Source organism: Passer domesticus, chromosome 2 (genome assembly GCF_036417665.1).
Source record: "Passer domesticus isolate bPasDom1 chromosome 2, bPasDom1.hap1, whole genome shotgun sequence".
Lineage (NCBI taxonomy): Eukaryota > Metazoa > Chordata > Aves > Passeriformes > Passeridae > Passer > Passer domesticus.
Window position 1 is genome coordinate 78,953,005 of NC_087475.1, and position 20,209 is coordinate 78,973,213.

General features: G+C 40.5%; 1 long non-coding RNA gene across 1 annotated transcript; it reads right to left on the reverse strand.

Annotated features, from left to right (window-relative positions):
* Window positions 1-11,833: 11,833 nt before the first annotated feature.
* Window positions 11,834-14,585, reverse strand: LOC135295532 (uncharacterized). The gene is made up of 3 exons (XR_010357659.1): window positions 14,540-14,585; window positions 12,015-12,161; window positions 11,834-11,875 (listed from the first exon to the last, which is right to left on the reverse strand). It is a non-coding gene; the product is annotated as an uncharacterized LOC135295532 (long non-coding RNA).
* Between the last annotated feature and the right edge of the window lie 5,624 nt (window positions 14,586-20,209).

Consider the following 20,209-nt stretch of genomic DNA (forward strand, 5'->3'; position numbering starts at 1 on the left):
ATTTCATTTAATAAAAAAAGTCAGGGAAGATCCTGTTTCTATCAAAATCAATAAAAAGGAAAGTTCGTAATGAATTTGAAAACTTTGTTTAGTATTTTTGGGGGTACACAAGAAAAAAAGGTTAAAGATCCATCCCACATAGATTCTTTCCTTTGTTTGCTCTGATTAGATTCAATTAATTTTGTCTGTGTCAGTTGTATTTAATAAGTAACAGCCTAAGTCCTCCAAGTCAAATGCCCAGACATCAACATGCCTGTGAATAAATGGCACACATAAGGGCATGATTATCTGTCTGAGGTTTAAAAACACAATATGTATTTCAGCATCCAAAATAATTCTGCAAAACAGCAGCAGTTATTATTCAAGGTACTGATTTTAATGAGATATGAAATCTTACAATCTCTGACAATCAAGACACTTATTCAGGTTATTAGCCAACATGTTCAAAATTGGCTGCCTAAATTTAGGATTAGAAATCAATATTTAAGCATTGGCTTCAGCAGTTCATTTTTTTTCAGAGGTATTAACCACTTGCAATGCTAGTAATTTTATTTCTCTGCATCTATAGGCCACTGTGGTTCTTTTGTTTTGGGTTTGTATCTTGGGTTTTTTTCAGAAATTACTGAAGTCTTACTGTGATTTGATTTTTGGATGTCCACCTTCTGTGATATGTTCAAGGACCAGATTTCCCAAGAACCATCATTTCTAATCAGGCATGTCTAAGTTGTACTGGACTGGTTATCTAAAATCTGTAATCTTTTCCTAAAATCTTGGGCTTTTGAAGCAAAAGTTAGGGGGTTTAAAATTCTTTGGCATTACAACTGTAGTGTTTTTCCCAGCTCTACATGAATGGTGATTTTGCCAGTGCAGGAGGGACAGCTACCAGACCCCAGGATTTGCTGCACTCATCAGGGCTTCCCTTAAGCACAGCCACCAAACCCTGGGTAGGGAGGGGAACTGTAGGACCTGTCAATCCCCCCAAGAACCTGTGAGTAGCTTCATTTCCCTCCAGATATTGTACAGTCAGCAGATGGAAACAGACCACTTTCATCTAAAAACAGTGTTGTATTTTAGATGGCTATCTTCCAATCAGACAAGGCTACCCAGATAAGTGAGAAACCTCGTATGAATCTAACTTTTAGGTACCTAAATAATGAGGCATTAATCTCTTCCCCTATTTACTTTTAGTGGAAGCAGGAATTTATCAGACCCATAATATTTTGTCTTCAAATTTTCTTACTGTCACCCTTACATGACAGCAGCTACACCTTCTCTTAAATATTAAAAATAAAAAAGCTATTTCTCCATCAAAACTGACTTAAATTATCCGATAAACCATTAGAATGAGGTATGCCTAGCCTTCAAATTTGGGTTATTAATCCATAAGGTTTTTCTTTTAGCAAAGCCTATGAAAATACAGTAAAAATTTGGTGTTATGTAGGCAGCCATGACAGGCTATAATTCAGATCAAATATAGTTACATAAACCAGCATGAAGGAGAAAAAAAGTTGTAATTCCACACATACTTTTAACTCAACTGATTTTCTCAATGTCAGAATTTGAAAAGAGAAGGAAATAAATGCCTGTTTCATTTTGGTTGTGTAAAATTTCTCAGATACACACTTGAGATATACACTTGCATGCTTACTATCTCAGCACCACAGAGAGACCAAGCGAATAAATAATGAAGCTTCTAAAACAATAGTATTAGGATACCTCGTAAAAACTACCTGTTTCAGGTGCTTTTATTATGTCAGAACAGCTGCAGTGTTGGGAGAAAGTGGACATGTACCTCAAGAAAGAAGTAGCAACTTACTGTAACACTTGTCTAAACCATGTTCTAAACAATCAGATTTCCCTTTGAGTAGCAATGTGCAGGGCTGATGAACTGCTATGCAAGGTGTTAAACTTGTCTCTGGGAAACTTTAGGGTTACACTAAAGGTCAATTTGACCTGTGGGACTTTTCCTGCAGATGAGATTACAGTGATCAGCATTTCTATTATTAGTTGATTGTGTCAGCACTGGAAGCATTATGGGTACAGTAGCCACAAGGCTGAAACAGACAATAAAGAAGGAAACTTCACAATTAATGAAGAACTAATTTAATGAAGGTGCTGGAAAAAAAAAGGTGCTGCATGTGTAATGTAAGGGAGAAGAAGAGACTGCAATAGGTCATTGCAGACCTTTGCTTTTCATTTATCTCTCTCATGACTTATTTAATATATTATTAATTAATACAGATTGTCTACTGAACTGCCTAGATTCACATCTAATACTAAAATTTAATGTAAACTTATTCTACATTTCTTGTCTTGTATCATTACACTAAGTCTACCTATACATATGAAATGCAGCTGGCATTTGGAGCCCTACACAGGCCTGGTAGTCCAGCTGAGCAGCACTATCAGGAGATCACAGAATCACAGGATCCCCTGAGCTGGAAGGGACACACAAGGATAATCAATTCAATCTCCTGGCGTTGCACAGGACATCCCAAAGAATCACATCATGTGCCTGAGAGTTGCCCAAACACTTCTTGAGCTCTGTCAGGATTGCTGCTGTGACCACTTCCCTGGGAAGCCTGTTCCACCATGTCTGGAAAAAAACCACTTCATGGCAAGTTCTTAGCAATAATTCTGAATTAAAGATGTTCACAACAGCCTGATTTTAAAGATGTTGAGCATCCATGAACATAAGGTAAATACAAAAAGGGTTAATACTGCTGGTGACCAGAGAGCTTTTGTTTTCTAAAATATATGAGAGATTTGAACGTAAGAGATGAGTGTGAGAAATAACTGCTCACTTTGAAAATTTAAAAAGGTTTATTAAACCTTAACAAAGATGCAACAAAGAACAACATAAGGAAAAAGTTACAGCACTGTGAACTGCTTGCATGCATACCACTACATCAAGGAGTGCCTACTGTAGGAGCAGAAGAAAGCTGACAACATAAGAGCTCCTCTTTCAGACTTATGTGACCTTTGGGCTGGTTGTGGCTAATGCTCAGTGCACCTCTGAGAAACATGATAGAATAATTTCAGCATAAGCACAATAAATAAGGATAGTGAATTAGGCCACTTTCAGTGCCATTCCACTTGTTCATGCCAGTTCCAGGTGACAGAGTGGGGGCAGAACTTGCAAATGTTTCTACAGCAGTACTGAAAACCTAAACCCGAAAAGATATAGACGAACTAAAATGCTCAGACCAAATGAAAATCTAGTAAGTGCCATGGAGCAGCAATGAAATCAAATTATCTTTAAAGTCAATTCAAATCTTCATCATTCTATGATTCTATAACAGGCATCTCTGACACATGATGGAGAAGAAAAAACAGATAAACCATGTTATCAAGAAACCAAACTTACAAGAAAAATATGGTAGCAGGTAAAGGCAGAGGGGCTGGTTTTGTGGGATGAGTAATATTAAACAAAAAAGTACAAACATTCTACGACAAAATTGTCATGGCATCTAAGAGAAGTCCACAGGACATTTTTTTTTCATAATATCCTCCAGCACAGGATATATGCAGCTTGAATAGATGAAATCATATAAAAATTAGTTAAGCCGGCAAAGGGATGGAAGGCATGACAGGTCAGAGAACAGCCAAAAAAAAAAGTAGAAGACCATGAGAAGCCTGAAAAATATCAAAAATAGTGCATCAGAAATAAAGATAAAATGTATCTTGACTGAAAAAGAACAGCAATTCAAGAAAACAACTTGCATAGCTCAATATGAAAGAGCAAATTGGCAAATGGGTTGGTGTTTAAGAAATAGGACATTGGTTGAAATAAGGAGAACAGAAAAGCCAATAAAACAGGGTGGGTCAAATGTAAAGCAGAAATACTGATAATTTAAAAACAACTTGAAAAAGGCTTTGCTCTCCTTACTGTCCTCCTGCAGATCCATTAAAATTCTGGATCAGACCAGTTACAGCAGAATGATGGTAAAGGTGTAAAAGGAGCACCTTTTGTGGGGACAGTAAGAGGAAGTTTCCTTATTTCATTTCCTTGCACTGATTTGCACTGTTGAAGACAATGTGGAGCTTTTGAGACCCAACACCTTTGCAGCAGACTGGTCAGAAGAGTGAGAGGAATTTGAAGTAAACCCACAGGAGACTCAGACCAAGCAGCCAGATTTGGTTTCCGCAAGTCATTGGGACCAGATGGTGTTAACCCATGAGTCCTGGAGGAGCTGAAACGCAAAACTACAGCAGCATGGGCTGAAGCGAGCTGTGTGCCCTTGCCAGCAGCCCCATCCCAGCTGCCGCTGTGCCCGCTGGCTGCAGAGAGGCTCCGGAGGGGCCGAAGCACTGGGCATGTGCTCCCCACCCCACCGACCAGTGGGACAGAGCCTGCAATGGGGAAAACCATCACCGGGCACCTGAACGAACAGGAGCTATCGTGGGGGAAGTCTCAGGTTCCCTGTGTTCTAGATAACCCTGAGAGTCCCTTTTTCCCAACCCAATGGTCGAAGAAAGAGTTGGAATTCTTCGGCTCTGGTTCACAAAGTTGTTTATTGTCTCTTATCTAAAATATTTTTTTTCTCAGACCCACAGAGGTCTATTCAGCAGGTCTGTCAAGGACACCTGTCCGCCTCTGGGCTGGTGTCTACATTTTATACTATGAATTACGTGTACTTTATTTATCACTATTTTCCAATACCTATTACCGATGTTAGACTGTCTACTTCTATTCTAAACCAATCCAAATGTGCCAACATCACCAAGAGTATGGAGGCTAGGAAGAAGAATGGGACAACATCCAGATCCCCCCATCTTGCCTCCTAGACACCCTATAGTAAAATCCCCAAAATTCTACTTATCACCCAGTGATTAATTCATTATTACTCTACTTAAACTTCTGTGACTTGTGATTCTTCATACAAGGTTGGTAATTTGCTCCATGGGTTAAGATCGAAATCCCAAGTGTCTTTGGCTTCCTGCCAGGACTCCCCAGCCCGCTGCCAGGGGCACGTGTCATCCAGGGCACCCAGAGAGGTGTCCTGCGTTCTGACAGGGAAGGAGTATGGGCTTTGCATAAGGAAAGCCTGGGGCAGAAATCTCCAGTCAAGATAGCATGTCCTGACACTGCTGCTGGAGACAGAGCACAAGGGCACCTTCTAGCCCACTTTGCCAGCGCCTGAAGATTTCACAGTTCCAGCTGCTCTGTCTGCAGTGTCCTATATTTTACATGCTTCTCATTCCCTGATAACCCTGCTTTGCCTTTGCCTTTACGTCACAATCTGTTGTGAGGCTTATCCGTACAAAGCATCTCTCGTAAGGCTTATCCCATGCTCAGACAGAACTTTAGTTCTGACCGTATTTGCATTAATACATCTTTTCTAGATGCGTCCTTTAATTTGCTTTGGCTTATAAAAGGCTTCTGCAGAGTACCCGTGATGGTAATTCAGAGTTATGTGGCCTATAGCATTTATCTGTACAGGTTGTCACTCGTCCCCTTGTCAGACTCAACCTAGATCTGTGCAAGGTCCTTTGAGACTTCATCCTCTCCATAGAAGTTTGAAAGAATTAGGAGAAAACCTGCCTCTGAAGGTATACAGTAAATTCTCCCTTGTCCAAGCCACTTACATGCAAGATCCAACTTCCTGAGTGCCAGTCCTTCTGTGTTTTACCTTGAACTTCGCAGGAACTCATTAAACTCTGAAAAAATCCATTATGCTTTCTTGTCTCTTGGCTCCAAATGGGAAATGTACATTGACAGGCAATGTCCTATCACATCATTTCTTAGTGGTTGTTATAATTGTTATGCATAGCTATGAGTGTGCAAAAATACACTTATTATCACTATATTAAGGAAGTCGTAATAATATATTATATAAAGAAATTGCATAACACATATATAATGCTGACAAATTTATTTAAGTAAATTAAGAATACTGTAGAGGAGCTATTTTCCAGCTAACTTGGATTAAAATGCTCGCTGTTGGAAGTCTAATTTAAATTTTTATGATTAGATTATGATAACCATTGCAAACTCAGTACTAAAAGTATATAGCTCTAAAAGTCCATACAAGCACCAATTAATCTATCCTGAAATCCTCTGAGTAAGAAAATGTGTTTACCATGGAATATTTTATTAGCTCTTCATTTAAAAAAGGTACTTCCCCACGGGAGAGAGGTTTCTCAGACTGGACACTGAAGAATGCTGATGATGCCACAGACTCCTCACTAATTGGACTCACAAGCAACAAAATCTTGGTTATTGTCTGCCGCTTGGCTATGGAGACCCACAAGCCTCAGCCTGAGAAAGCTGTGGTCATAGAGTTCCCACCCCTGATTCCATCTCAATGACTAATTACCAGTCACTTCCCATTCAAAAGAAAAAAAACACAGTTCTACTTTTATTTGCTAGCAATGCACCATATATTTAAGTAAATATTGATTTTCTAATCTCTAAGATAAAGTACCACAGAATGGCAATTTTGAAATGGTGGTAGTGCACACAGTGACACATGCTCCATTAACCTGTCCCTCCTCCCCTGTGCCAAGGCTTGTTGCCAGTCTGAATAGACTAGTTCCCAAATACCTGACTCTTTATCTGATTGCACTCCAAACCCCACACACTTCTTCACATCATGTCTACCTTCCTTTTGTCACTCTTTGACATGGAGACAGACCTTTCCCCCTCTTCATATCACCTTTTACGAAATTAAGTTGTAAATTTGTTGTGCAGGAGCAGCATCTTGTTTCCTCCATGTCCTGCCTGTGTTAGTACAAACACAACCATAGGCTTTATTATGTGGCTCAGTTTATTTACAGATAGACATACAACCTATCAGGCAAGTTGTGCTGACAGCAAATAAAACCTGTTTCAAATATTGATAAATTCCTTCAAAGGGTAGCAAAAATGTTATAGCTTCAACATTCACACAGAAACAGAACGTCAAACATTTCCCCAAACAGAGATTTTGCAGCAATAACTTTCTATGTCTGGGTCTAAATATGAAACAAAAATGCTTTCATTAAGAGGAAATGGAACACAAAATTAAATTCAGAAAGTCAATAATTAGACAAGAGAAACTCCCTTTAATCCAGCCACCTCTCCTCTCTCTGGCCCTATAAAGTACTTTCTGAGTGTATTTTCTCATCCTTTTTAATAGGTTAAATTTCACATCTCCATTCCTCACAACTGAATTCATTTTTACCAGAACAAGTAAAACATTCTCAGTGCATGGTCAAGACCTAAATGAAAGAGGGTTGTGGATTTGGCCTCAGCCTTCTGCTTCTCTATAGCTACTGTAACACAAGACCTTTCCACTTCAGTCTTCAGACCAGAGGGATACCTGACTATATCTGTAAAATCACACACACACATTTTTTTATCACAGTTGTAGATGGAATAAATTTCATTGTTCTCCACTGTGGCAACATTTCCTTCTATCTTTCACTAACAATTCATTTCACATTTTACCAGCAGCACCATTGAGATGCTTTCCTGAGCAGCTTGAAGTGAGTTGGTCACTGGATGGCCTCATAATTATCCAAGTTCCTGCCAAAGCCAACAAGGTCTTACACTATGACCATGGCATGTTCATTTAGTGGATAAAGGGATCCATGTTGCTGTGCTCAGCTATGAAAAAGTTGTTTGAGCCAGGATCCTCTTCAGGAGCTATGGGCTAAGATTCTATCTCTGCTTTTCTGCAGGGAGGCAGAAGGGGAAACATCTGAACCTACACTTGTAGGGCTGATTTTTAACAACTCCCAGCCCAGACACAGGTCTTGCTGGAAGTAGAAAGACAAAAGTAAAGTCAACATTGGCAGATCAAAACCTGTTCTGTCTGATGAACAAGCATAAGTAAGGCATTAGCAGAAAGAAATTAGAACCTAAGGATAATATTAGCCATTTGGAAAAAAAATCTTTTTTCTATCTTGATAGATAGGGATCCTAACTCAGCACTGACAGTACTGGTATTACATGTTGGCAAAGTTCTTACAGTTGTTTAATTCTCTTGGAGCTCAGGGGCTCCAGATTTTAGGGAAGCCTGAACTCACACTTCATTTGAAATTCACCCTATTTGTTTTCAGCTGACCCAACTTACTAAAAAAAAACCTTAACTTTAAAAATATTAAGACTAAGGAATGAAGTAAAACTCATTTGTGACATGTCCTTCCCTTCCAGGACTTCTTACCATTTTCTTTTTTTTTTTTTTTTTGTTCATTTTAGAATTTGTAAATCAATAGGATAGAAAACATCTGTGACTGGATAACATGGAAAGGCAGATTCATGAGATGACTATTACCTCCTTTGAGACAGAAGAAGCAATGAGGCTATCATGAGATGCAATTCTATCCACTAGGTAAGTGACGGAAAAATGGGCATCCAAAGCACAAAGTCAATCTGAAAAAGTATGCAATTTCTACTTTCTAAAATTTGTAGTCATAATGCAATAAAAAGGCCAATTGAATAAGCACATTCACTAAATGCTTCTGCTCTGATGATGAGCTGCCTGTTGTGTACAAAGTCTATGTAGACAATAGTGCTGTTACTTGATGTAGCTGTTATGCTGCAGAATTTCAAACCCAGTAAGGCAGAGGAGGCAGTTCAAGTTCATATATTCACAGATTCATAGATAATGCTGACAACCTATTCTGATTTCTGTGCAAGAGCAACTCACTTCACTAGGGAAATTAAAAAGAGCTGTTGAGAATCGAGGTCCATATTATCATTCTACGAGCACTAACAAGGACATGTAAGTATGATATCACTATGTCTTAATGTAGCTATGTATCAGCTGGGTGTCAGCTGCACTAAAGCACACAGGAGTTTTATTTTCTAATGATGCCATTGATTTTTTTTGTAGTAATACTACTACTACTGCTGTAGTTGTAAAAGGACAGAAGGTCTCATATTTGACCAGGGTCAGACTAGGCCAGAAAAAAACAACACAGAGAATTCAAACCCTAGCCTGAAAGAGTTTTTAGATTAATAAAAAGAGTGAAAGAGGAATGCAATATGAATGCAAGCAAGTTATCAGCAGAATCAGTGCAAATTCAGTTTGCAGCAAGGCAGAAGAGGGAGGTGACAAGGACCAGTCAAATCTGTCTGGAGTAATGGGTGCTCTACAGCTGGTAAACACTACCAGATGTCGGTCACTGCCCACATGTGAATTCAGCTCAGTTCTACTGTGATAGGTACAGGAACAAACATGCTTCTTGCTTTCAGCAAGATTTAGGGAAGCAGCATGAGCTCCACAGGGTCTTGAGTAACTTTTATCTGGGTGAAACAGAGCACCCCCAGCTTCTGCACTCAGCAGTGTCAAACAACTGGAATAAATTACTATTGTACTGCTTTGCACAGAAGAGGAAAGGATAGTAACTTTTATGACTCTAAGGATTTTCAGATTAAAAATTAAATCATACAATAAGCAGAAAATATTCAAAGTACTCATGGGGGCCATCTGCTTGGAGAGGAGGTGGATGTCTGACCACTGCAAGGTTTCAGTGATAAAGCTGATGTACTGCAGTTACCATTGATCTCACTGTCACTGTGTTATTAAAGAGCTGTAATGCAGTAATCATGCCACAGCAGCTAGGAAGCAAAGTGGTATCTCATGTGTATAAGGAGTTCCAGAATATACTTGATCAAATGCTTGGCTCATAATCTGTTATAGTCTCTGTGCCAATAAGACTTGGTCTTATTAAATTGAGCAGGAAAAATATTGAGATGCTTGGACAGGAGTGGGTGAGCAAAGACTGATTGGGTGACCTGCACCATGCACCTGGGAAAGATATATCTAAACAAATGTGAAAAAAAGTCACAGTGTCTACTGGAGGATTCTAACTTGGGCAGGTATGTGAAATTCCATGTCATTTTGATGACATAAGTTTTAGCTTTTATATTTTTCAGATTCTGTACTGCATTAGTGTATAACTCTGAACTCTGTAGAGAATGCTAGGTAGCCTTCTTCACATTTTGGTCAGACTAAACAATCCTTCTAGTTCTGAGAACCAAGGTCATCATCACAGCCTCAGGCCTAAAAAAGTATAAACAAAAGTGCATTGGGGTGAGAAGCAAACCAGGGGAATGTGACTTCATTGCCTGAAGCTATAATTGGACAATTATCCTATGCTATGCAAATAGACCAAACTTTTATCTGCCTAAGAAAACTTGGAAAGGTTGTTCATCTTGGGTGTAGCCTCTGCTAGGCTTTTGCACTGCCCAAGGCCTTTTAATAAATACCTACTTTATTCTCTAACTCTGTCTAGCTTTGGTTCTAGATAGCTAGTCCAAGGCACCAATTTCTCTTTTGGCTCGACAGCATGAGGGCCAGAGATTAATTTTTCTTCTCTGCAAAAGGTCTCACACTTCTGTCTTTCATGCCTCCTAGCTGCAAAATGTTGACAACTGACCAGTTGCAATAAAACTTGATCAGTGTCCTCTGAGAAGCATTTTTTTGGATATTAGAACACATCCAGTATGCATGTGTTTGGTGTCATCCCAGATCATCAAGCTCACAGGAGTCAAACCTTTGCTAGTGCTTCACAGTGAGTTATCTGTTCTTGCTACAGGTTGCTCCATACAGCTTGTTGTCTGCTGATTTCGGTGAGTCCTGCTCCCTCCTGCTCCTTGTCCCCATCCTGAGAGTCATCTCACCTCTGCAGAGTGCTCCCCCTCAGCATCAGCTCTTTCTGCCCACATCAGCACTACCCATATTCAGCCTTGAATCTCCTTCTCCATCACAGAGACTCCCTGCAGCCATGTAGCAAGCGAGGAAAGGTATTAGAAGGGTAGCACAGCATTTCATGGTTTGTCACCCTGCTGTATAATGAAACGACAGCCCACATTTATCCAGGGCCTAAGAAGGGCTTCTCATTATTAGGACAGAGTTACTTCTACACCGCGAGCCAGTAGAAGACATGAAGATATACTTTATTCTTATCCTTTAAGTGCTCCAGTTATCACCACCATCTCTGTAAGCCAAAAACCTGTAATAATCACACTGTTGAAATTAATGTCTGCTCTTACATCCAACTCCCTTACACAGATCAGCCTGAAAGGTGCTAGACTCCAATCTGGGTTTTCTGATTAGAGATTTTTACTGCTGTAGACTGAGTAATAAATTATGTTTAAAGTGTCATTAAGTACTTCTTCTAACAATGATAGATGACAATACTTAATAGTTACAGGGAGAAAAAAAAAGCTAAGCAAAAACCTGGTTTGATCCCAACTAATTCAAGTATAGGAGCTTGCCTTTCCATCACAGCATATTTCTGGGAGGATTCAGAACTGAGTTGTGGACATATGTGCTGCAGTGCTTCTACAGCCAGCTTTGCCTCAAAGTTACACAGCATTCTAAATAAATCAAAATTATTTTTCCATTCACTTTCCACTTACCATATATATAGCCACACTACCTGCTCATAATGACAGAAGAAACATTTTCACAAGTGTTTCTTGATGTTCCTGGTGTTTCATGCATTAAAGATGCTACCAAATATCCTGCTTCTATTAATTTATTCTTAAAATTGCACATTCATTCAGTTTTCATCTGTTCATCTCTACTATGCCATGCATTTCTTCTTCTGAGGCTGAATTGTTCTTGACATCTATACTAAAGTAATTTGCTTCTCCCTGGCAGAGGTGAGGGAATAAGTTGGAGTATGTAAATAGAAGACAGAGACTACTAATTTAAAAAAAAATTAATATATTTTCACTGGTTTATATGATGCACATGATTATATAACAAACAATATAAAAGGATTCAGAAAGTGTGGAGAGAAAGTAAGAATGTCAGACCCTAAAATCCATACACAAGATGGCTCAGGAAGGTTTTGTCCAATTTTCCAAGCCCCTTTATATATGGTGCCTTATGCCAAAACTCTGCTCATGTCTCGTAATGTGAATACAATCATACTGAAAGAAAAAAAAATCACAAAAAAATGTATGTGAGACTAATATTCCATGTCTTACTAGAATGGAGTTGCTGGAGAAATATTTTATTTTCATTAGATCAGGCTTTTTAAGATTAGAAAACTAATCTATACAGTTTTACCTGGCACTGAGATACTGAACTTTATTCCACTCACGAAGTGTCAATAACTGAAGAGAAGTTCTTAGCTCTATTCATTCCCTTCTAGGAGCTGCCAGCTGAATTTAGTGTTCGTGTGCTCAGAGTGCAGAAATCTACAATAAATGTGCCCTGGAAAAATGCAGAATAAGTACAAGCAAAACACAAACCACAGGAAGAAGGTTGAACATCTACACTTAAACAGAATTCTGATATCCACCAAGCAGAGAAAAGTTCTTGCGTGACCATATAGGAGGTCTGGGGAAAAACAAAATTATTTGTCATGTCTCAGTTAAGGAATAGTTAACAGAGAACAAGAGGTTTGCTGTTCTGCTAAAAGCGATGTCAACAGACAGCTTCTATCAAATTGTTAAGAAAAACCTAAAACAGCTTGTTCAGTAATTAATCTGACCCTTTAGCAAGAACTAAACCTTAATACATAATAGATCCCTTCCAGGGAATTTTGCCATTAACTTCAAACAGGAAGACAGCTTGTTCTCCTCCACTATTTTGCTTAAACAAACTTTCCTTTGACTCCCCTGAATGTACCTTGTTTCAGCCAAGCTCATTCTTGTCCACTTTTGCTACCACTGTGGTCACAACCCCCCCGACTTGGTGCTCTACAGTATCTTTGGGACGCTCTTTCTCTGCTGCCTGCCTGATTCCCATAAAGCTGTGGCCATCACCACACTTCACCTGTCTTTTCTGCACTCCGAGCTGCCAACATGATGCTTCTCTGAGGAAAGCAGAAAATTCACGTGACAGTGTAGAATGACTCAGCCAGCGTGTTTCCTTTGACTAGCTGCAGCAGCTGGATGCTGAAAGGGACCCAAAGAAACGTGCTGAAAATGCAGACCTGCAAGTCACATTAGATGTGGGATACAATGGAGCATGGTGGCTTAGGGGCTCATAAATAACTGCTATACCTCCTTCACCACTACATTTTGGTTCCACAACCCAGAAGTCTATTAAAGATAAGTAATTATCACCACACCTCCCCAGGAAGCATCCTCCACAAAATGGCCCTCAGACAGATTAATGCTTCCTTTTCCTGCAATAAAGTCTTGATTTTAAGGTTTTTTTCATACGATTAAGGAGCACTGTAAAACACTTTTATTATCTTTTTGCTCAGACTGAGAGACAATTACTGTGTTGTTTGGATATGCAGCAACCTATTCAAGTATTAGTCATTTTCCTTGTTATTATCTTCTGCTTTAAATTGCTTGATAAAAAATTATGGTCACATTTGTGATCCCACAGTGTTTGTTTTCTTTTTTTATGGCATGGCAACACAAATGAAAAGAGACAGCTGATGTCCTGGGGAGGAAAACATGTGGTCTCAACAGGAAGGCTGCAGTGACAGGTATGAACAGTCATTAAAGAGGTAGGGTGAGAGCACATTGATTTTCCAAAGGAAAATACTTTTTTATCCTTCCAAAGATATCTCCCTGTAATTATCTGGTGCTGTGTTCATTCGATACGTGCTAATTGGAACAAGTTTTTATTTGCACAGGTGGTGGCTCAGGCTATCCTCTCACACTGTAACAGCACCAAGTTACACAAAACAGAATATGCAGCACAGCTTCTGCCCTTCACCACAACTTTATGTACCAACAGCCAGAGGTGGCCAAGTGGCTGACAAGAATGTCACCAGGGTCCCAAATTGCTAAGGACATATTTGTGAGCACAACAACCAGGATTATGTCTATTCTAGTAAGTGAAAGGGGCCAGGGACCATTCCCCAGCCTGGAGACCAACTGGCATAGTACAGCTTTATCCTTTTGGCTAAACTCTCATCTTCAGAAACACAGTGAATGCATTCAGGCTGTTCACTGGGAACTGTCCCTGGTTTGTGCTGTCTCCCCAGACCTAGCTGAGAATATTCTTGGAAAGCAGTACTTGCAGCAAGTCAAGGCTCTGCTAGGACTGGGCTAACAGCTGAACTGTGAACACAGCCCTTGCACGTGCCCACAGTCTGACACTTGTTTACAGGTTATAGGCATAACCATGGAAACTCCTCTGAATAATTGTGCAGAAGAGGCTCATGGATTAAAAATAAACCTGGCACTATGGATTTGCAATGTGAAGTGCACTTACAGAGATTTGTAAGAATTTGATGGATTGTAGCTGTAAAGTGCTGCTTACACTATGAAAATAAATTATATCTGTGTTATCCTATCATCAAAACCATTTTTAGAAATTATAGGTCCTCTTATGTACTGAATAAGAGAACTTAATTGCTTAATGGTGACTTTTAAGAAATTAAGATGTCTCTCAAGAATCAGTAAACAGCAGAGGCCTTGCTTTTACACCTTCCTCCCGCGATAAGGAGTGAACAGCCTCACCGGTAAGAAGTCAGAATGCTGTAGAGTCCAGATTTCTGCTCAGACAGCACAAGTTTTTTCCAAAACACTGTGCCTGTAGCCTCTGCACACAAACATCAGCTATGCCCTCTCATCCTCCCACTGACCCTGCCAGCACGGCCCAGGGGTTTATAATGACAGACTAACCTGAACTTGTGTATGCCAGGAGTCACAGCACTCCCCTGCTTCAAAGCCTGCATTCAGAGCTCAGCTGGAGCAATCTTTGTATATACAGGTGCCTTTGCTGCAGATTTCTAGTGATGGAGAGTAGCTGTGCACTCTCCATCAGCCTTGATACACTGCATCTGATAACTAATCACAGATTGCTCAGATCCTTCTGCAGCCACCCATTAGTTCAACATGCTGTACACAAGCATGCAATCTTCCTAGCAATGCTTGGAAAACTGCAAATCTAGCCAGACCAATTAGACAACAAGTTTGTTTGCTGATTTCTGTTGATATTTCCCTTTAACCAGTATTATCTCTGTGGGCATACTCAGTACTTAACTTCACACACCACATTTATGCAATTAGATGCACAATTTTCCCTTTTGATTTTAAGCGTACATATAAATTGATATTCTCATTCACAAATAGTTATATAGGCACAAATAATCTCCTTTTAGTGTGAAAAGCCTACAATTACCAAGTTTGCTCATGTTTACATCTGTAAGCTAACTGATGAATCATTAGTCACACTTCATACAGAGGGGTGTTTTTCTGGGAGTTCCTTTAAACCCCACTTTTGGATCTTTGAACATCCTTGCAGTTAGACAATTTTTTGTTTTAATAGCAACACCAGAACTACATTAATTCCATAAGCAAGATTGGCAGCCAACATCATTGTGTCTCAGAATAATTCAGAGGGGGGTCTAGACTAATCTAAAAGTAATGTCGACACTGAATTCAGATCAGGCTGCTCAGGGATTTATCCTGCTGGGTCCTGAAAGCCTCCAAGGCTGTCCTACTGTCTTTAAACTGTTGTCACAGTGAAAAAACTTTTCCTTCTATCAGTACCTCTCCATTCTCTGTCATGCTCCCACCTGCACCACTACAAAAGTGGGATAGGATAGGATAGGATAGGATAGGATAGGATAGGATAGGATAGGATAGGATAGGATAGGATAGGATAGGATAGGATAGGATAGGATAGGATAGGATAGGATAGGATAGGATAGGATAGGATAGGATAGGATAGGATAGGATAGGATAGGACCAACAAATAACCATCATCTAGTTCAGCTACCTCATGAATTCAGGGTTGACCAAAAGTTAAAGCATGCTGCTCAGGGCATCAACCACTTGTTTAGGAAGCCTGTTCCAGAGTTGATCACTCTGTTGGCAAAGAAATGTTGCCTTCCTAATGTTAAGTGTAAGCCTCCCCTGGCACAGCTGTGAACCATTCCCACATGTCCTGTCTCTGGATACCAGAGAGAAGATCAGCAGCAAAAAAGCCAAGAGCCTCATCTCCTCAGCACTGGGAGCTGCTGTTAGGTCTCCCTAAAGCTGTCATTGCTCCAGGCTGAATTAGCCCAGCTCTCCAGCCTCTCTTTACAGGTCAGGAACTCCATCCATCACCACACTGGTGGCCCCCCTCAGCTCACTTCAGTTCACTGATGTTTTTCTTTAATAGAGGGGACAAAACAGGACTCACTATTCTAGATGTGGTCTAACTAATGTCAATCAGAAAATAAATAAACTCTTTCTTGTGTGCTCTGGCTCTGACCCTGTTCCTACAGCCCAGTGTGCTGGTGCCCTCTCTACCTACCAGCCTCCCTTTGGTTCTATGCTCAGCTGTACCACCAGCAGGAGCAAGGAGGCCAGTTCTGCAAAGCTGCACCCAGGCAGGCCCTCCGGTAGTGCAGGGGCTCACCCTTCCTAGCTGCAGCAGTTGGCAGCTCTTGTAGAGGTTGAGGAGGTTCATGTCAGCCCATATTTCTAGGCCTCTGAGTAGCAAACCTGCCTGAAAATATAATTGTTTACCTCAGTTTGTTATCATCAATAAAGCTGGTCAGATATCATCTGCCTTCTCTCCCAAATTACTGACAGACGTGTTGGGTCTGTGTGGCAAGGGTTTGGCAGTGATGGGGCTACAGGATTGGCTTCTGAGGAGCAGCTAGAAACTTCCACCTTGTCCAGCTGAGCTAATGGCAGCTGGCTCCAAGATGAGCCCACTCCTGGACAAGGCAGAAAAAATTGCTGCACAACAGCAGCTGGAATAGAGGAGTGAGAAAATGTGAGAGAAACAGCCCTGCAGACACCAAGGTCAGTGCAGAGGAGGGGCAGGAGGCTCCAGGCACCAGAGCAGAGATTCCCCTGCAGCCCATGGAGAGACAGCTGCCCATGTAGCCCACAGAGGTCCACACTGAACACAGCTCATTAATTACTGAGCCTGATGACCCAGAGAGTGATGCGATCTTATAGCTCACCCCACCAGCCTGTAATATACCCAACTTGGATAAATGGAAGGAAGATGTCACAAGCAATGTCAAAATCCTTGTTAAACTCAAGGTAGGTAACATCATACCTCTCTCTCCTGAGCAATTCTGGACTTTTATTCTTTAGAGAATCAAAATATTCCCTTCAGCCATAGCATGTTTAGCATCCCATATTCCTTTCAGAGTTCTCGAGATTAGATTTCCCCCTCAGCCTGTAGCCATATCATTATTTGATCTTCAGTATAACCTTAATAATTTTATCATTGACCACATTTAAAATGTGCGTTGCTGGCTTGAACCCAATTCATTGAAATACCAAGACTGCTGTGTTTCCATGACCTGCTCTTATATTCTTCCTAGCATGTTATGTAGCATTTATTATGGAGCTGCCAATCAGACAAAGAAATTGATGTGTTCGCATTTTTGTCACTGCTATCACCTGCTCTGGATAATGTAGCCTTTACAAGAATCACCAGGAGCTACAGTTTAATAAGGTTTTGCTTTATTTTATCCAGAAGCACATCAGATACAACAGAGTAGCATCACTGAACCTGAATACAACAGAGACTGGAGACTTTCTACTAAGTATGTAGTTAATTCTTCCTGCTAACAGCCAATCTGTTGGCAGCAGTACCTATTCATATTTTTCTACCTTGTGCTCTACCTAAATGTTATGACCTGTGTGAACGGACTTCTCTCCTACTCCTACCGTTTTGTTCACTGTGAAACCAGAAGAGGAGACATTTTCCTTGACTGTAAAAAAAAGCAGAGATATTCTGTCTTAGAGGAATGTTTATAGGCAGGATATCTTTAGGATACTAAAGACAAGTCTTATCTTTTCTTTCTCATTTCCAATTTAACTGTATGATTTTTATATATATATTGTTGACACTGACTAATGATAGCAGTAGCTTTTTCATCCCAACAAAATTTCCATGGAAACATGTGATCTGCTAAAGCAGAATTCATCACCCTCCAAACTTGGATCTTAGGTCAAGAAGTGTCACTTAATAATCTTTTACATCAAATCAAATAAGAAAGGGAAGAAAAATGTAATTTCAGGACCAGAACCTATACTTGTTCAACTGAAACACATTTATAATGCACAAGGAAAAAAAAGTTTCTCATTTCATTTCCCATGAATGTCTTTACCTTCAGCTTTATGAGATTTCTGATGGTTCTGGTTTAGTCTGGGTGGTGTGAGCTGACCCTGGCAGGGCCTAAGGTGCCCACCAACATTCACATTGATGGCATTTGTCTTCCTAAGTCACCACTGCCCATGATGGAATCCTGTCCCCTGGAGATGGCTGAACACCTGCCTGCCCAGGAGAAGTGGTGGAGGAATTCCTTGGTTTGCTCTGCTTGCATGTGAGGCTTTTGCTTTACATATTAAGCAGTCCTTATCCCAGTGCAGGAGTTTTCATACTCCTACCCTTCCAAGTCTCTCCCATCCTACCAGTGGGGAATGAGCAAGTGGCTGGATGGGGGTTAGCTGCCTGGTGGGGTTAAACCATGACACTTTTCAGTGATTTCAATTCTACATTCCATTCTAGTGTTTTCCCTAAATCACACCAAGAACTTTTGCATCTGGAACAAAATAACGAATTTTTACTTTCCCACTATGACCGCTGGGGCAGAGGAACTGCTCCTTTCCCTCTCAACAAAATAAAATGAAACCAGAGCAAAGAACAGTTTCCAATTCAAAGATATGTCTGAACTTTCTCCATTTTCACATAAGATGCCCGAGTGTATGGCTTCACTAATTTAATTCCCATTTGCTTTGCTGTAATATACCCTTTGTAAATGTTAGAAGTTCATCTGCTTGTTTTTCCATCAGAGCCTTGGCATAGTTCCAGCTGCAGATGTGGCAGCTCCAGTGCAAAATGAGCAACAGTTTAAACAGTCTCATTTCCAGACCAAGTGTGAAAGCTTTTTCCCTTAAAGGAAAAAATATATATCCCAAATCAGTATTTTGTTAACAGGTCCATAAATAAGAACACTAAACAGGGCAGGCTCATCAGAAATGGACCAAAACCATGAATCTGGAAACTCTTAGAGGGATCTCCTGCTCTCAGTAACTTATAAATTCACATTTCTTCACCTCTAATTCCAGAGATATTTTGATGAGGAGAAAATCAAGACTAAACTTCAGATGTGAAGGATGACCCAACAGTGTGTGTCTGTAGGGGATAGTTTTAGTCATATTTTACCACATGAAAAAGCAAATTCACAATCCCCCATTCTGTGGAGGGGCAAACATCCCATTTTACTGAAATCAGATCATTAATGGATCATTTCAGAGAAGGATGATTAGAGGACTGTAATATGTGTACATACTCAAACTGTTTGTAAAATCAAGCAACTTGAATTTTTTTGTAGCTGTGCTTTGGAAACCACCAATGCTGGGGGAAGGAAGGATCCACGCTATGCAAGGTGTTGGGCACAGGTCTGATCTTCCCAGAGCTTGTTTTTCATTTAGGTGAAACTCCACCAACATAAAGCCTCTTCCCTCAGCCACCTGGGATGCCATGAAGATGCAGCTGACAATCCAGGTCTGAGCTGCAGTTCTCAGGTGCTTGTCTCCTATAAGATGGCATGTATCAGGAAATAACTCTTGCAATCAGTAAAGCTTCACCAACACAAAACTGGAGTCACAAGGACCCCAGAATACACAGACAGGAATATTGAGCCATAATTGCACCCACAAAAGCCTCTGGCCCCACTACAATTGCCCTTTCTGACAGGAGCAGGTTTGTACCTTTCATCTCTCTCCCATCTCTGCCAAGCAAGCCATATAAGTGCAAAAGCCTTTTAGGGTGAATGCATGGTCCTATATGGTTCTACTCATGTGTAGAGTTTTCTCTGCAAAAACCATGGCACAGGGCAGCAGAACAGGAGCAAAAGGAATCACATGGGGAGAAGGCAGCAGTGCCATAGGGAGAGCATGGTACCTCAGTGTTGTTCTGATGCAAGTAACAGTCCTGGACAGAAACAGGAACAGAACAGCACTGACTGCCCTAGGGACAGAATCTTCACTGCTCCAGTACTGCTCACTTGGCTGAGTAAAAGCTGGGAAAAGTACCATGCACTCCAAGATGGTGTACTAATCCAGAGCACTGCATAAAGCAGTCTAGGAAAATTAAGGAAAGCAATTTCATCTTGACCTAAACCCTTCTCTCCACTCAGCATTTGCAGTCCTCACTTTCTCTGTATTGTATGTTGGTTTCATGTCTCCAGTTGTTACTCCAGGCTTTGGGAAAATCTGCTTTTCTCCAAAGCTCTGCTCACAGCACTTTTTCAGAATATCAACTAAAGTTTCTTCTTGGTGGGCATCTTAGAAGAGATATTTTCCAAGACTGTTTTTAAGAACATTCTGGTC